At 42.2% G+C, this 16618-nt stretch overlaps 1 protein-coding gene across 1 annotated transcript in view; it reads left to right on the forward strand.

The window, feature by feature from the left end:
• The first annotated feature begins 15316 nt into the window (after positions 1-15316).
• The window catches only part of LOC124402706 (integrin beta-1-like), a 63642-nt gene continuing 62340 nt past the window's right edge, over positions 15317-16618 (forward strand). The window contains exon 1 of the mRNA XM_046875872.1: positions 15317-15634. The gene's annotated coding sequence lies outside the window, so the exon portion shown is untranslated. The remainder of the gene's footprint in view (positions 15635-16618) is intronic.

Here is a 16618-nt window from a genome sequence, read left to right on the forward strand (position 1 = left end):
CCAAGAGACACCATAGGAAGCATCATTCGCAAATTCAAGGCAAAGGGCACTGTTGAAACGCTACCTGGTCGTGGCAGAAAGAAGATGCTGACTTCGACTGCTGTGCGCTACCTGAAGCGTAGAGTGGAGAAAAGTCCCCGTGTGACTGCTGAGGAACTGAGAAAAGATTTGTCAGATGTGGGTACTGAAGTTTCTGCTCAGACAATACGGCGCACCCTGCGTAATGAAGGCCTCCATGCCAGAACTCCCAGGCGCACCCCCTTGCTGTCCCCAAAGAATAAGAAGAGTCGACTGCAGTATGCCAAAAGTCATGTGGACAAACCACAGAAGTTTTGGGATAGTGTTCTGTGGACTGATGAAACAAAATTAGAACTGTTTGGGCCCATGGATCAACGCTATGTTTGGAGGAGGAAGAACAAGGCCTATGAAGAAAAGAACACCTTGCCTACTGTGAAGCATGGCGGGGGGTCAATCATGCTTTGGGGCTGTTTTGCTTCTGCAGGTACTGGGAAGCTTCAGCGTGCAAGGTACCATGAATTCTCTTCAGTACCAGGAGATATTGATGACAATGTGATGCAGTCCGTCACAAACCTGAGGCTTGGAAGACGTTGGACCTTTCAACAGGACAATGATCCCAAGCATACCTCCAAGTCCACTAGAGCATGGTTGCAGATTAAAGGCTGGAACATTTTGAAGTGGCCATCGCAGTCACCAGACTTAAATCCGATTGAGAACCTCTGGTGGGACTTAAAGAAAGCAGTTGCAGTGCGCAAGCCTAAGAATGTGACTGAACTGGAGGCTTTTGCCCATGATGAATGGGCGAAGATACCAGATCGCTGCAAGACACTTGTGTCAAGCTATGCTTCACGTTTAAAAGCTGTTATTACTGTAAAAGGATGTTGTACTAAGTACTAAGATTGAATGACACTTGGGGGTTGAATAAAACTGATAATGATGTGAGCTCAGAAAAGACATTTGTGGTTATTTCATTATAAATGTTATGTTATATTTGTCTGACCTACACGTGCCTCTTTGATTTAATTGTAAGCAGGATGACTGAATGATCATAATCAATGTCAAACTGACCAAAACAATCAATTTCAGTGGGGGTTGAATAATTTTGAACACAACTGTATATGTACTATAAATGTAGTATACAGATGAATATATATGTACTAAAAACATAATATACAGATTATATATATATATATATATATATATATATATATGTACTATGAATATAATTACAGATGTGTGTATATATATATATATATATATATATATATATATATATATATATATATATATATATGAATATAATTACAGATGTGTGTATATATATATATATATATATATATATATATATATATATATATATATATATATGTACTATGAATATAATTACAGATGAATATGAATATATATGTACTATGAACAATAATATACAGATGAATATATATGTATTGTGAACATGATATACAGATGCCTATTACTATACACAGAGATTTACAGAAGGATGTGAGCGGTGAACATAATATTGTTATAACTATAAACAGAGAACGGGTATATATACAATGGTGATAAGTTAATGGTAAGCAGCAATACAAAAAAGAGCAGTGTGCAAATGAGCAAAGGTTTGTGTAAACAGTCCGTGCAATAACAAAGTGTGAGGTGAGAAATGATCAGTGTCTTGGTGAGCATAAGTTTTTGTTCAGACAGTCCATTAGCAAAGTGACGAAGTGTGAGGTGTGGGGGGAAATGTGGTAGTGTATCAGTGAGTGTCAGAGTTCACTAAAGAGACAGCTCTAGGAAAAAAGCTGTTCTTTAGTCTGCTGGTCCTGGTCCGGAGGCACCTGTAACACCTGCCGGAGGGCAGAAGAGTAAACAGTCTATGGGCGGGATGAGAGGAGTCCTTAAGAATGCTGCGAATTCGACGCAGACATCGTTTCTTTTGGATGTCCTCCATGGCTGGGAGTGAAGTCCCTGTGATGCGCTGGGCAGTTTTCACCACCCGCTGCAGTGCCTTACGCTCTGCAACAGAGCAGCTCCCATACCAGACTGTGACACAGCTGGTCAGGATGCTTTCTATTGCGCAGCGGTAGAAGTTCACCAGGATATCTAAGGAGAGCTGATTATTTTTTAAGTGTCCTCAGGAAAAAGAGGCGCTGGTGAGCCTTCTTGACCAGGCTGGAGGTGTTGATGTTCCCGGACAGGTCCGCCGAGATGTGGATCCCCAGGAACTTGAAACAGAAGACGCGCTCAACAGCCATCCCGTTGATGTGGATGGTGTCATGTGTGCCTCTTGCCTCTTTCCTGAAGTCCACAATAAGCTCCTTTGTCTTGGAGGTGTTAAGAAGCAGGTTATTGTTATTGCACCATGTGGCTAGGTGCTGGATCTCCTCCCTGTAGGCAGTCTCATCATTGTTGGTGATGAGACCGATCACGGTAGTGTCATCTGCAAACTTGATGATGGAGTTAGATCCATTCACAGGCTTGCAGTCGGAGGTGAAGAGGGAGTAGAAAACCAATATTCAAAAGCTCATGTCGGGTGTACGATGTATATGCACAGCTGTTCTGCACGAACAGAACCGATATGAGCAACAGAAATACCGCAAAATTGCAGATTCTGGAGAGACCCTGAGCCTCGCGATGTGCTCGCGCTGCCATCTTGGGTGTTGTTGTGACGGGATCTGAGTATTGATGTTATTTTTTAATGAATTGGATAATCTCCTGCATAATCATTGTTGTTTTTATGTATGTATTAATGATCTGTATAATCTCGTGCATCATGCCTCGTCTGTATTGCCTTGTTCAGCTTTTTCTTTTTATGAGCAACAGATTGTTGCGTATGCCAGCATGATGAGCTGATGAGGGAAGGGTGGAGACTGTGCCATTTAAAAGCATGCTGTAGAGACTGTGTAAGAGAGAGCGCCTTACGGAAGACGGGCAGTCACGTGGGAATAGCGGAAGTGTGACTGGCGCGTTTTCCGGAGACCGCGTGAGCGGGTGGATGAACGGCGAACACGCTGACAGACTCGGAGGTTATACCAGTATGCAACGAGTGTGAGCAGATCCATGTGCAGTGTATACGCTGAAGGACGAGGTTAGCTACACTATGCGATGAGTGCGGGTGGACTGGCGTGTAGTGACGACGCCGAGGGAGAGCGAGAGGAATCCACGCTGTGAGTGGAGCGTAAGAGTGTTTATCCCGGCGGAACAGAACACTCCGGTTACAACGCTGGACTTCGTGTAGACTGGGTAGTGGGAATTGCTACCCGGTCCTATTGTGAGTACGATTTTAGCCATTATACTCCGGAAGCCAGACCACTGAATGAAAGACTCCAGTTGAACTTAACCGGTTGCACTGTTTGACCTTAACATTTAATACAAAAACTGATGATTGCCAGTGTGCTAGCTTATAGTCACTTTGTGAATTTTATTGCTATATTCCGGTGCTGTGCTATTGAGTGGTGTGATTGTGCTGTGGTTTGGAACTGTGTGCACGAGAAAGTAATTATTGGGGTGTTGTGTATAACCTGTGAGCTAGAGATACTGGCAGCTGTCTCATCTGTTTTACAGTGTGCTGTTTAAATCCGGTGGAGACTTAGGCCACTGTAGGACTGAATCGAAGTGGTGCACTTGCTCTGATCGAGCCAGGACAGACTGGACTGCTCCTTTGGACTAACATCATCTTGCATCCTTCTTAAGGACTATTCAGTGTGCTATTTTTTAATTGAATGTTGCATTGATTTCCAAATCTTAAATATTTTTATCTGTGTATTTAATAAAAGGTCTTTGTAACTTGATCCATCTCATGACTGTCAATATTTGATGCCCAGCCCTCTGTGTGAAGTGATTTAAAATGAAATGCGGGTGTCCTTTTGAGTCCTGGGTCTCAGATAAGCCCCCAGGTGGCGTAGTCGGCTATCTTAATAATTAATACAATTTCGGCCTGTCTTCAGCCGTTAAGAGGGCGAATATTAGTGTCACCCTCGTTACATCTGGCGTAGTCGGCAGGATTTTTGGACCTGTGTGAGGGATCTGGGCTATCGATTTGACATTCACGTGGTGGATTGAATAGGAATTTTTTATTTTATTTTAAAATTATGATGCCGGTTTTTCCTGGGGCCCCTTGGGTTCCTAAATTTAATGGGGTAGGTAGTGATTTGAGCTATGGGGATTGGAAAGAGCAAATTCGAGGGCTTTTAGAGGCCCAAGAAATGACTGAAGAGAAACAAATACAAATTTTATTGGGTGCTTTGGGTGGGGATGCAAAGCGAGAAATTAGTGTTTTGGCTGATGCAGAACGTGATAAGCTGAGTAAAATTTTTGATCAATTAGATGTTCTTTACGCTGGAGAAATCCCTTTGCCCGTCCTTAGGTCACAGTTTTTTAGCTGCAGGCAGAAGTCAGATGAATCTTTTAAAGCTTTTGTTTTATGTTTAAGCGAAATCTTTTGTAGGCTGCAGAGGCGCAGCCCAGTGGGAGTCCTGGCCGAAGGTCAACTAAAGGAGCAGCTCTTGATGGGGATGGAGGATGGTCCGATGTTGAGGGCCTTAAAAACGTATGCACGTCGCAACCAAGCAGGAACATTTGCAGAGTTACATCAGGAGGCGTTATCGTTGGAGGAGGAGTACGGCCAAACCAGGTATGAGACTGCATGTGCTGCTATTAGTCAACGCGAGACACCTAATCTACATGCACTTAGGCCTGATTGGAGGGCTGAGTTGAAACGAGAGATCTTGGAGGAGGTTAAAGGCCAGATTCGTGAGCTGACTCAGGAAGTGATGAGGGAGCTGAGGCCCCCTAATGCAGTACCCCCTGGAACCCATGCACCCCTACAACAGCAGGCCCCTCTTGGTCCCAGGAGGAGAGATTACCAGTTTGTAAACCGTTGGGACCCTGAGGGTAGACCGATATGTCGACGCTGCCAACAACCAGGCCATGTTGCTCGCAACTGTAGAGAGAACAGGGAGCCTAGACAAGCTTTAAACGAGAATGCCCTGTTTTAGAGGTCCAAACAACAGGGTTACTTACCCCACTGGAAAACCAAGGGACCACCGACTACTTTATTGCTGACTGCCCAATGGTAGATGTTTTAATCCAGAATGTTCCCTGTAAAGGCCTGTTAGATACTGGGTCACAAGTAACATTGATGCGGCAGAGTATGCTCGAAGAGAACTTTCCTAGCTGTAAATTGGGTGATGCCCCCTTGTTGACCTTGAGAGCTGCAAATGGCCTAGAAATCCCTTACGTAGGGTATGCTGTATTGGACTTGAAGTGGCAGGCATTCAACTACACGGAAGAGGTGTTGTGATTGTAAAAGATGAATGTTCTACTAATCCTTTAATTATCGGAATGAATGTTATTTCAGCATGCTGGAGTGCCCTGTTTCAGGGCCCATCGCAGTCTTTCTCATTTCAGAGCTCTGCGGAACTGCGAGTGTGGAAAAAGGCTATGGCAGCATGTCAACGTATTGCGGCTCACACCCAAGAGGATGGATTCCTGGGATATGTTTGGCCAGCCAGTCGCCACAAGATATGGATCCCTCCCCAAAGCGAAGTCATTGTATGGGGGCGTGTCCGAATGGGCTTGCAGAATCGGCATTATTGTGGATTGGTGGAACCTCTGTTGGAGTCAGATGCTGTGCCTGCTGCTCGATCTCTGGCTATAGTTAAGGACGGTAGGGTGCCGGTCCGGTTGTGTAATTTGCATCCTTACAGAGTGTCTGTGGGCCGGTACCAGAAGCTGGGTCGATTGTATGAGATGCCGAAGGCGGATATCTATGGCCCGAGGGATCTTGATCTGACCTTGAATACAGATGGAGTTGTTGACGTCAGATGGTGGAAGTTGAAAGCTCTACAGAGGAGGTAATTGCCGACCAGGTGAGCCCAGTAATACTTGGATCTGACTTAACCAATCAGCAATGTCAAGCAGTTGATACACTTTTGAAAAAATGGAGTGGGGTGTTTGCCAAGCATGAGGATGATTTGGGTTTTACAGAGACTGTCCAACATAGGTTTTATACTGGGGATGCCCCTCCTGTTCGGGAACGCTTTCGACCCCTTCCCCCAATGATGTATAAAGAGATGAAAGTTTTACTGACAGATATGTTGGAGAGAGGTATCATTTCTGAGAGTAACAGCCCATGGGCAGCCCCAGTAGTTATGGTCAAGAAGAAAGTTGGAAGTTGGCACTTTTGTGTGGACTACAGGAAGTTAAATGCAATTACACATAAGGATGCATTCCCACTTCCTCGAATAGAAGAGACATTGACTACCTTAACAAGGGCTGAGTGGTTTAGTACCTTGGATTTGGCTAGTGGCTATTGGCAAGTGGGGGTGCACACTGACGATCGTCCAAAGACTGCCTTCACGACCCCCTTGGGGCTATTTGAATTCCAACGGATGCCATTTGGCCTTTGCAATGGACCCGCTACGTTCCAGAGATTAATGCAACATTGTTTGAGTGACTATATTGTGGACTTTCTGTTGGTGTATTTGGATGATGTCATTGTGTATTCGGTAGATTTCACCACCCATCTTCATCATCTGGAGCAGGTATTCCAGCGACTGTCGCAGCATGGACTGAAGTTGAGAACAGATAAGTGCCAGTTCCTGCAGAGGCAAGTGAAATTCTTGGGGCATGTAGTGGACAAGTCCGGCATAAGTCCAGATCCAGAAAAAACTGCAGCCGTACAAGGGTGGCCAGTCCCTTCGACTGTTCGAGAGGTGAGAGCATTCTTGGGATTGGCCGGGTACTATAGAAGATTTATTGCAAATTTTGCCCGGATGGCACAACCTTTAAATGCTCTTCTAGTGGGAGTTTCAGCTGACAAGAAGTCCAGTAGCCGTAAGGTCGAGTGGAGTACTGACTGCCAAGATGCGTTTGTAAAATTAAAGACATGCCTTACTCAAGCACCCATTTTGGCCTATGCTGACTTTTCTTTACCTTTTGTCCTCTATACTGATGCCAGCCACCAGGGCTTGGGGGCCGTTCTATCACAGATCCAAGATGGGCAGGAGCGGGTTATAGCTTACGCAAGCCGCAGCCTTCACCCTGCAGAACGGAACGATGCCAATTATAGCTCTTTTAAGTTGAAATTGCTGGCCTTGAAATGGGCCATTACTGAGAAATTTAAAGATTATCTGACTGGAGTTAAGTGTACTGTTGTTACAGACAATAATTCGGTGGCCCATCTACAGACAGCAAGACTGGGAGCGGTGGAGCAACGTTGGGTGGCCCAGCTGGCAAATTTTGATTTCACATTGAAGTACCGGGCTGGACGTGAGAATGCTAATGCTGATAGTTTATCCAGGTTTCCAATAGCCCCTATTGAGGTACGACAGGTTGAGGCAACAGAAGATGCCTGCCAGTCAGGGATTGATGCCCTGGATGTGGAGGGGTGGCGTAAGAGCCAAAGTGAGGATGAGGAACTCCAACAGGTACGGTCTTACGTTGAGTCTAACAGGGTGCCCACATCAAACGAGCGGATCACGATGTCCTTGACAGTTAAACGTTTATTGCAGCACAATGCTAAACTTGTGATTCAAGATGGAGTGCTTTACAAGCGAGTGATTGATCCCAGTACCCAGGAGTTATATTTGCAGATTATTTGTCCAGCCGCAAGACGGGAAGAAGTATGGGAAAGATACCATGATGCATCTGCTCATGCAGGAGTGGCACGGACATTGTCGAGAGTCAGACGTTATTTCTACTGGCCAAAGATGGAGGAGACTGTAAAAGGGTTCCAGCTGGGCTGTGTCATTTGTGGCCTGCAAAGAGGAAGGGAGGATAAGGCCTCGCTGAATCCAATTGAGGTATCATTTCCGTTAGAAGTGGTAGCCCTAGATTTTTTGACCTTAGGACGTCCAACTGATTCATGCCAAAATATCTTGGTTATTGTTGACATGTTCACACGTTATGCATGGGCTGTTCCAACTAAGGATCAAACTGCTAAGGCAACTGTTAGAGCTTTGTGGGAACATGTAGTCCAGACCTTCGGTTGTCCCGTGTGTTTCCATTCAGATATGGGGCCCAATTTTGTCTAGTTGGTGGGACCCAGTTCCTTATATTGTGCTTGGAACATTGGGGGAGACTGGACTTGTGTATCGAGTGTGACCAGAACATGGGGGACAAGAGAAAGTTTTGCACCGAAATGCCCTTAAGTTGTGTTTTGCACCGGAGGTAGGACAGCTACAACCAATACGTCCTGAAGGGACTAGGGTACAAGCAGATCCCCTGCCCTATAGTACATGGTTCGTTTTAGAGCCTAATGTGGTGGAGGGAGGAAATGAGGTCAGGCGCTCGACACGTCCAAATTTAGGACAGCGGCCTTTGAGGTACAGATGAAGTAATAGCAGGGACTGCTGATATGTTATTGTGGGGGGGTGTGACGGGATCTGAGTATTTATGTTATTTTTTAATGAATTGGATAATCTCCTGCATAATCATTGTTGTTTTTATGTATGTATTAATGATCTGTATAATCTCGTGCATCATGCCTCGTCTGTATTGCCTTGTTCAGCTTTTTCTTTTTATGAGCAACAGATTGTTGCGTATGCCAGCATGATGAGCTGATGAGGGAAGGGTGGGGACTGTGCCCTTTAAAAGCATGCTGTAGAGACTGTGTAAGAGAGAGCGCCTTACGGAAGACGGGCAGTCACGTGGGAATAGCGGAAGTGTGACTGGCGAGTTGGCGTTTTCCGGAGACCGCGTGAGCGGGTGGATGAACGGCGAACACGCTGACAGACTCGGAGGTTATACCAGTATGCAACGAGTGTGAGCAGATCCATGTGCAGTGTATACGCTGAAGGACGAGGTTAGCTACACTATGCGATGAGTGCGGGTGGACTGGCGTGTAGTGACGACGCCGAGGGAGAGCGAGAGGAATCCACGCTGTGAGTGGAGCGTAAGAGTGTTTATCCCGGCGGAACAGAACACTCCGGTTACAACGCTGGATTTCGTGTAGACTGGGTAGTGGGAATTGCTACCCGGTCCTATTGTGAGTACGATTTTAGCCATTATACTCCGGAAGCCAGACCACTGAATGAAAGACTCCAGTTGAACTTAACCGGTTGCACTGTTTGACCTTAAAATTTAATACAAAAACTGATGATTGCCAGTGTGCTAGCTTAGAGTCACTTTGTGAATTTTTATTGCTATATTCCGGGTGCTGTGCTATTGGAGTGGTGTGATTGTGCTGTGGTTTGGAACTGTGTGCACGAGAAAGTAATTATTGGGGTGTTGTGTATAACTTGTGAGCTAGAGATACTGGCAGCTGTCTCATCTGTTTTACAGTGTGCTGTTTAAATCCGGTGGAGACTTAGGCCACTGTAGGACTGAATCGAAGTGGTGCACTTGCTCTGATCGAGCCAGGACAGACTGGACAGCTCCTTTGGACTAACATCATCTTGCATCCTTCTTAAGGACTTTTCAGTGTGCTATTTTTTAATTGAATGTTGCATTGATTTCCAAATCTTAAATATTTTTATCTGTGTATTTAATAAAAGGTCTTTGTAACTTGATCCATCTCGTGACTGTCAATATTTGATGCCCAGCCCTCTGTGTGAAGTGATTTAAATTAAATGCGGGTGTCCTTTTGAGTCCTGGGTCTCAGATAAGCCCCCAGGTGGCGTAGTCGGCTATCTTAATAATTAATACAATATCGGCCTGTCTTCAGCCATTAAGAGGGCGAATATTAGTGTCACCCTCGTTACATATATATATATATATATATATATATATATATATATATATATATATATATATATACAGTATGTCTATGGATACTTTAAACGCACTAATTATTGTACTGCACAAAGCAAACATAAAGCATATTTTAAGTAAAAATAAAAATATGTAGGCTTTCTGTAAATACACTAAAGTGTCATAAAAAGTATGAGTGTTTTAGCATATTTCTTAAAAGTGCAACTAAGTATATATTTACTACCCAAGAACCTTTAGTATACTTTTAAATAATACATTCAAATGCAATACAGTACATTTTAACGCACTTGAAGTAAGCATGTTTGGAGTACATGCAATTGTGCTATAAATATACTATCTGAATTTCAAGTATATTTTTAATTAAATTAAGAGTACTTATTTTCACCTGTGTGTCTGTGTGTGTGTGTTTCAGTCCAATTAGTTTGATTGTTTGTGGAAATAAGTTGTTACACAGTCTGGATGTGAGAACCCGAATGATTCTTTAACTCTTTTCAGATGGCAGAAGAGTTACAAGTGTGTGGTCAGCCACAATCCTAGTGGCTTTATGAATGCAACGTGTGGTGTAAATGTCTATGATGGAGGGAAGAGAGACCCCAATGATCTTCTCAGCCGTCCTTACTATCCATTTTAGAGTCTTGCAACCCGAGACGGTGCAATTCCCAAACCAGACAATGATGCAGCTGCTCAGGATGTTCTCGATGGCATCTCGATAAAGCAGTTGTGAAAAATTTGCAAAATTGAAAGTAAATTAACAGGATAAAAAGACAAATCAAATCAACATTTGGTGTGACTACCTGTTGAATTTTTACTTTTGCATGCTTTGTAGAGCCAATGTTACAAAAAAACCTTCAAGAACTTCAACATTGAGTAGAACAAGGAGTCCTAAATTTCATACCAGATTGGTCGAGGCCCAGGTTACCAACGACTGCCACTGGCATTTTTAACCAACAGGGTACCAGTGGAAATTAGGCTACTGTTTGGAAAAGGAAGAGAAGAGGGGTAAGATGTCTACAGAGACAGCAGAGAAAGGAGAATCATAGGAGTGTGGATGTTAGGGTTAGTTCTAGTAATGTTGGCACTATGACTGGTAAAGTGAAAGAGCTAGCTGATATGATGGAGTGGAGGCATCTTATGGGTTCTAGAGACCAATTGGAAAGGGAGTAAAGCCAGGAACATTGGACGTGGATTCGAACTTTTCTACCATGGTGTGGATGGAAAGAGAAATGGTGTAGAGGTAATCCTGAGTTAAAAGTGAGCTAGATGAAGTGGTGGAGAGTGTATCTAAGAAAGAAAGTTTGGTGGTTGGGGCCAACTTCAATGAACATGTTGGTAAAGGGAACATAGTTGATGAGGAAGTGATGGGTAGGTATGGCCTAAAGGAGGGGAATGTGGAAGGGCAGATTGTAGTAGATTTTGCAAAATAGATGGAGATGGCAGTGGTAAATACTGTAGCACCTCGCAGTCAAGCTGAAGGTAGGCCGGGAAATAGGTTGCAAACTTGTGTTTAGTGTGTTTGTCTGTACAATGTAAACATGGCTGTGTGTGTGTGTGTGTGTGTGTGTGTGTGTGTGTGTGTGTGTGCGCTAACTCATAGAGCGACCTGGGGGCTGTCCGAGGCAGGTGTGTGGTTGGGCTTGGCGGTTTCTTTAATCTTCGCTGCTGGAGCTGCTGCTGCTGCCTGTGGGAGAAAGCATAGAGATATGTTCTATAAGTGTGGTTCAGACCGAGCTCTCTGCACATATCTTCATCTATGTTTATGTGCCTTCTGCTGCTCAAGGATGGTAAGGAGCAGCTGTGTGCTTGATCAGGCACCAGCCATGTCTCATTCATCTGCCCCGCCCTTACGTCATATGTTTACTGATTTTCCGTTTGAAGTTGTGTTTGGAGCGTGTTCTTGAGGTGGTCGTCTCTCCAGACCATGTCATCACAGTACATATTTTGAGAAGAAGGAGGTGCATAGGGTGACGTATACAGTGGGTCAAAAAAATATTTGATACACTGCCTATTTTTCAAGTTTTTTCACTTACAATGAACGAAGAGATCTGCAATTTTCATCGTAGCTACAACTCTACTGTAAGAGTAGAATCTAAAAAGAAAATACAAAAAAATCACATTGATTTTAAAATAATTATCTTTTTATTGCATGAAATAAGTATTTGATCACCTATCAACCTGTCTTTAAGAAGCCCTCCTATCCTCCACTCATTACCTGAATTAATTGCACCTGCTTGAACTCGTTACCTGTATAAAAGATACCTGTCCACACACTCAATAAAACAGGCTCCAACCTCTCCACTATGGGTGAGATCAAAGCGCTATGTAAGGACACTAGGGACAAATTGTAGACCTGCACAAGGCTGGAATTGGCTAAAGGTCAATAGGCAAACATCTTGGTGAGAAGGCAACAACTGTTGGCGCAATTTTCAGAAAATGGAAGAAATCTGAAATGACTGTGAAGCTCCCTCAGACTTGGGCTCCATTCAAGATCTTGCCTCGTGGATTATCAGTGATCCTAAGAAAGGTGAGGGATCAGCCTAGAACTACATGGAAGGACCTGGTCAATGACCTGAAGAGAGCTGAGACCACAGTCTCAACGGTTTCTATTAGTAACACACTACACCGTCATGGATTAATATCCTCACGCCAGCACATGTCCAGGCCTGTCTGAAGTTTGCCAAAGACCATCTGGATGATCCAGAGGAGGCATGGGAGAAGGTAATGTGGTACAATCCTAAGAACTCTATCCAAACTGTGAAGAATGGGGTTGAAAACATGATGCTTTGGGGGTGCTTTTCTGCAAATTTGGATGACGGCACAGTATGAAGGGGAGGATGGATGGGGCCATGAATCATGAGATTTGTGAGACATCTGACATCTGTAATTGTAAACAAAGGTTTCTGTACCAATTATTAAGTCCTATTTTTCTATTGTATCAAATACTTATTTCATGCAATAAAATGGAAATTAATAAAAAAAAAAATCATACAATGTGATTTTCTGGATATGTTTTTTAGATTCTGTCTCTCACAGTCGAGGTTTACCTACAATGAAAATTACAGATCCCTTTGTTCTGTTTAAGTAGGAAAACTTGAAAAATCGGCAGTGTATCAAATACTTATTTGACCCAAGAGTGAAGGAAGCTGCACACAGGTGGACTATATTCCATGCATGCAACCAGGAAGAGATTGGAGATGTAAGGTGTTGGTGTGAAATCTGGAAAGAGAAAGGAAGACAGAGTTGTGGTGGTGGAATGAGGAAGTACAGGAGCATACGTAAGTAGAAAGAGGTTGGCGAAATAGAATTGGGATTTGCAGAGAGATTGAATATAGTAGGCAGGAGTACAAGAAGACAAGGCAACAGGCGAATAGGGATATAGCAAAAGCTAAGGAAAAGGCATATGATGAGCTGTATACGAAGTTAGACAATAAGAAGGAGAAAAGGATTTGTATTGATTGGCTAAACAGAGGGACAAAGCTGGGAAGGATGTTCTGCAAGTTAAGGCACTCAATGATGCAAATGGAAATGTGTTGAGTAGAGTGAGGAGACAGTGTTGAGGAGGTGGATTAAGTATTTTAAGCATCTGATGAATAAAGATAATGTGAGAAAGACAGAGAGAGAGAGAGAGAGAGAGAGAGAGAGAGAGAGAGAGAGTGAGTTTGGACGGTGTGGTGAAAGTGAATAGAGAAGAGCATGGGACAAATAAGGAGGAAGTGCATGCAGTTATAAAAAGGATGAAAAGTGAAAAGTTGGTTGGCCCAGATGACACACCAGTAGAAGCATGGAGATGTTTAGGAGAGATGGCAGTGTAATTTTAACTAGATTGTTTAACAACATTTTGGAAGGTGTAATTTTGATACTGAAAATATTGACACTGAAATAAAATAATTTCGGTATAGACTACCTTTTTCCAAAATATGATATAATAGACAAAGATCTTGTCGATGCTGGAATATCTGAGGAGGAGGCACACTGTGCTATCAAATCTTTACAGAATAATTACAGAATTCCCAATTGAAAAGCATTTTCTAGAAAATTACTCACCCCTCTTACTAACATGATTAAGAAAGTGCTAGATAGCCAAGTGTTACCATACTCACTGGAGATGCTAACAATAACATTACTACCTAAGCCTGGAAAAGATAAACAAAAATGTGTTTCTTATAGTTGCCTCTCAGTTTGCTGAATTCTGACTATAAAATTTTAGCAAAAATAATTGCAATGCAACTAGAAAATGTCATCCCCAAAATGATCTGCTAATATTCTTCCCTTTCCCCTCCTCTCCCTATTTCAGTGTCTCAAGGAATACAGTGCAGTATCAGGTTATAAATGAAATTACTCGAAAAGTGAGACTTTTCCAATTAATGTATCAGACTCTTTTGATAAAAATTTTTTTTTTTTTTTTAGATTTGCAGCGGTGGATGGACTTACCTCTGCCATTGATTGGTAAAATCAATAAAGTAAAAATTAATATTTACTTATTTCTTTTGAAAATTCCTAAGTACTATTTAAGTGACCTTAATAAAGCTTTATTTGCATTTATATGGCATTAAAAAAAACAGGGTTACCTAGTCACACTCCAGGCCCCATATGCTAAAGGTGGGCTGAATCTCCCAAATATTATTATCTAGCTTCTTAATTTCGCCGACTGTGGATTTGGATGCAATTAAAGAACACTGATGTGAGATGGGTTTCAATACAGCAATATGAAATGAAAACTAACCCAATATCAGCTATTACTTTTTTGAGTGCAAGGAAGACGCTTTCCAAGATTTGAAAAAAACCTGTTCTTGTAGATACCTTTGGAGCATGGCAGGAATCACATTCTCTTCTAGGCTTAAACACATTCTTACTCTTGACAATAATCCTAATATTCGAAGTCCTATTGTTGACCGAATTCTACATAGTTGGATTGGAAGGAATCAAAATGGTTTGTGACCTTTATGTTAATTTAATATTTGTAAGCTTCCTTCAATTGTCTGAATTATTTAGCTATTTCAATTACAAATAAGAAATTGGATTAAAAGTCAATCAATTAGATCATTACCAAATATGTCTCAAAAATCCCCTATTGAAAATGTATTGTATGATACTAGACATACTTCTGGCATATACAGCATTCTTATTAATAATCTCCCAGCCTACCATAAATATCTAATAAAACAAAAAATATGGGTATATGGTTAGAAGAATGCTGAGGATGCAGCTGGCAGGCGGGAGAAAAAGAAGAAGGCCAAGGAGGTGGTTTATAGATACGGTGAGTAAAACAAGGAGGTAGTTAGTTTGAAAGAGGGAGATGTAGAGGACATGGTGGTATGGAGACGGGTGATCCGCTGTGGCGACCCCTAACGTGAGCAGCCGAAAGAAAAAAAGGAAGCTTAATTATTTCCCATCCAAACAAGAGATGGCATTTGATCAACTAATAAAGTCCTGCTGGAAATGCTTTTATAACTAATAGATTATTTGTAATAAAAAAGAAAGCAAGAAAGAAAGAAATTATACACAGTCATGCAGCGTGCTCTATTGTTTTATCAGCTCTTTTGGGGTGTTGTCACTCTTGCATTTCCGCTGTGGGCGGGTTTAAGGAGGAAAGGTGGGCACTATCCGATCCACGTCCGCTACCCAGACAAGCTGCTCTTTTGTGGTACAAAAAGTTGTTTAATATCGCTGTCCTATCACCCTAGATACTCATTTTACACCTTGATGCTGCCATAAAAGGTAGCAACAGTTCATTATAATCGTGTTTGGTCTAGTTAAAAAAAAAACAAAAAAAAAAAACAAGTTTCAACAGTCAATCGTTTGGCACACTACTCGAGCAGTGAATGAATCAACCCCGTATAAGAACGCCGACAAAGTCGCATTAAAGCCGAGGTCGAGAGATCTTCTGTTGTGGCGAATTCGAACTGAGGTAAGCGTTTAATTAGTATCAATGGAAAACCACTTGTTACAAAGTGTGTTTTCTTTTTTAGTCGGAGCAATTAACTGTCTTTTGTTTAGGGTTCGCTGTAAATTGGGTGGGGTGTTTTTTTTTGTAACCTTGCACAGGAATAATACACGTTTATTCGGTTTAATGATTTAGTAGTTTAACATAATTTTACTTGCCCGTTTTAACAGCATAGTTTTGTGGTAATGCTAAAGTGTTCCGGACGACAGGCCCAAGCAGCCGTGGGGGAGAACCTAGGAATATGCTTATCAATCCCTTATCTGGTAGAAGCTCACTTCCGTGAATTCCAAACCCCTGCTTTTGAAAGAAAGAAAAGACCATTGGGCCTTTCAATTTTCTGAAAAATTCTGTTGCTACCAAGGCTAAAGAATGCGTTTTATCACGTGTTAGAAACCCTGAGGCTACTTAAAAGACTGTGTAATATAGTGTAGCCTAAAGTACTTTTGTTTTGTTGCTAGGAAGTGCAATGACTCACTCGTTTAAAATTTACAGAGTAAACGTGAAAAAGGAAAGGGTGTGTGTGTGTGTGTATATATGTATGTATGTATGTATGTATGTGTGTGTGTATATATAAATAAATAAATTTGTGTATGAGATCACAAACTAAATGCTTTTAATTAAAGGAACATCTTTACAGATCAAAGTGCAATACAAAAGAAAACATCTATACACATTTAGGGTGCTGTCATCCCCATATTACATTTTTTAAACAATACAACTTTGAATGTTGGTTAAAGTTCTGTAGACCATCCCTATGAACACAACTGTGCAAATATTGGAAGGTATGCCTATAGTCACCATAGTCACCTTTATTTTCCTATAAAAGGCATATTTATACATATGCCTACTGGGTGTATTTCCTGCAATAGACAGTGTTTAGCACTCTACTTGTTGTTCTTTGTTCAGGAGGTGCATACTTTTAAACAAATCCTGGCTTGTTTCTGTGCA

The sequence above is a fragment of the Silurus meridionalis genome, chromosome 20 (assembly GCF_014805685.1).
Source record: "Silurus meridionalis isolate SWU-2019-XX chromosome 20, ASM1480568v1, whole genome shotgun sequence".
In the NCBI taxonomy this organism is placed as follows: Eukaryota; Metazoa; Chordata; class Actinopteri; order Siluriformes; family Siluridae; genus Silurus; species Silurus meridionalis.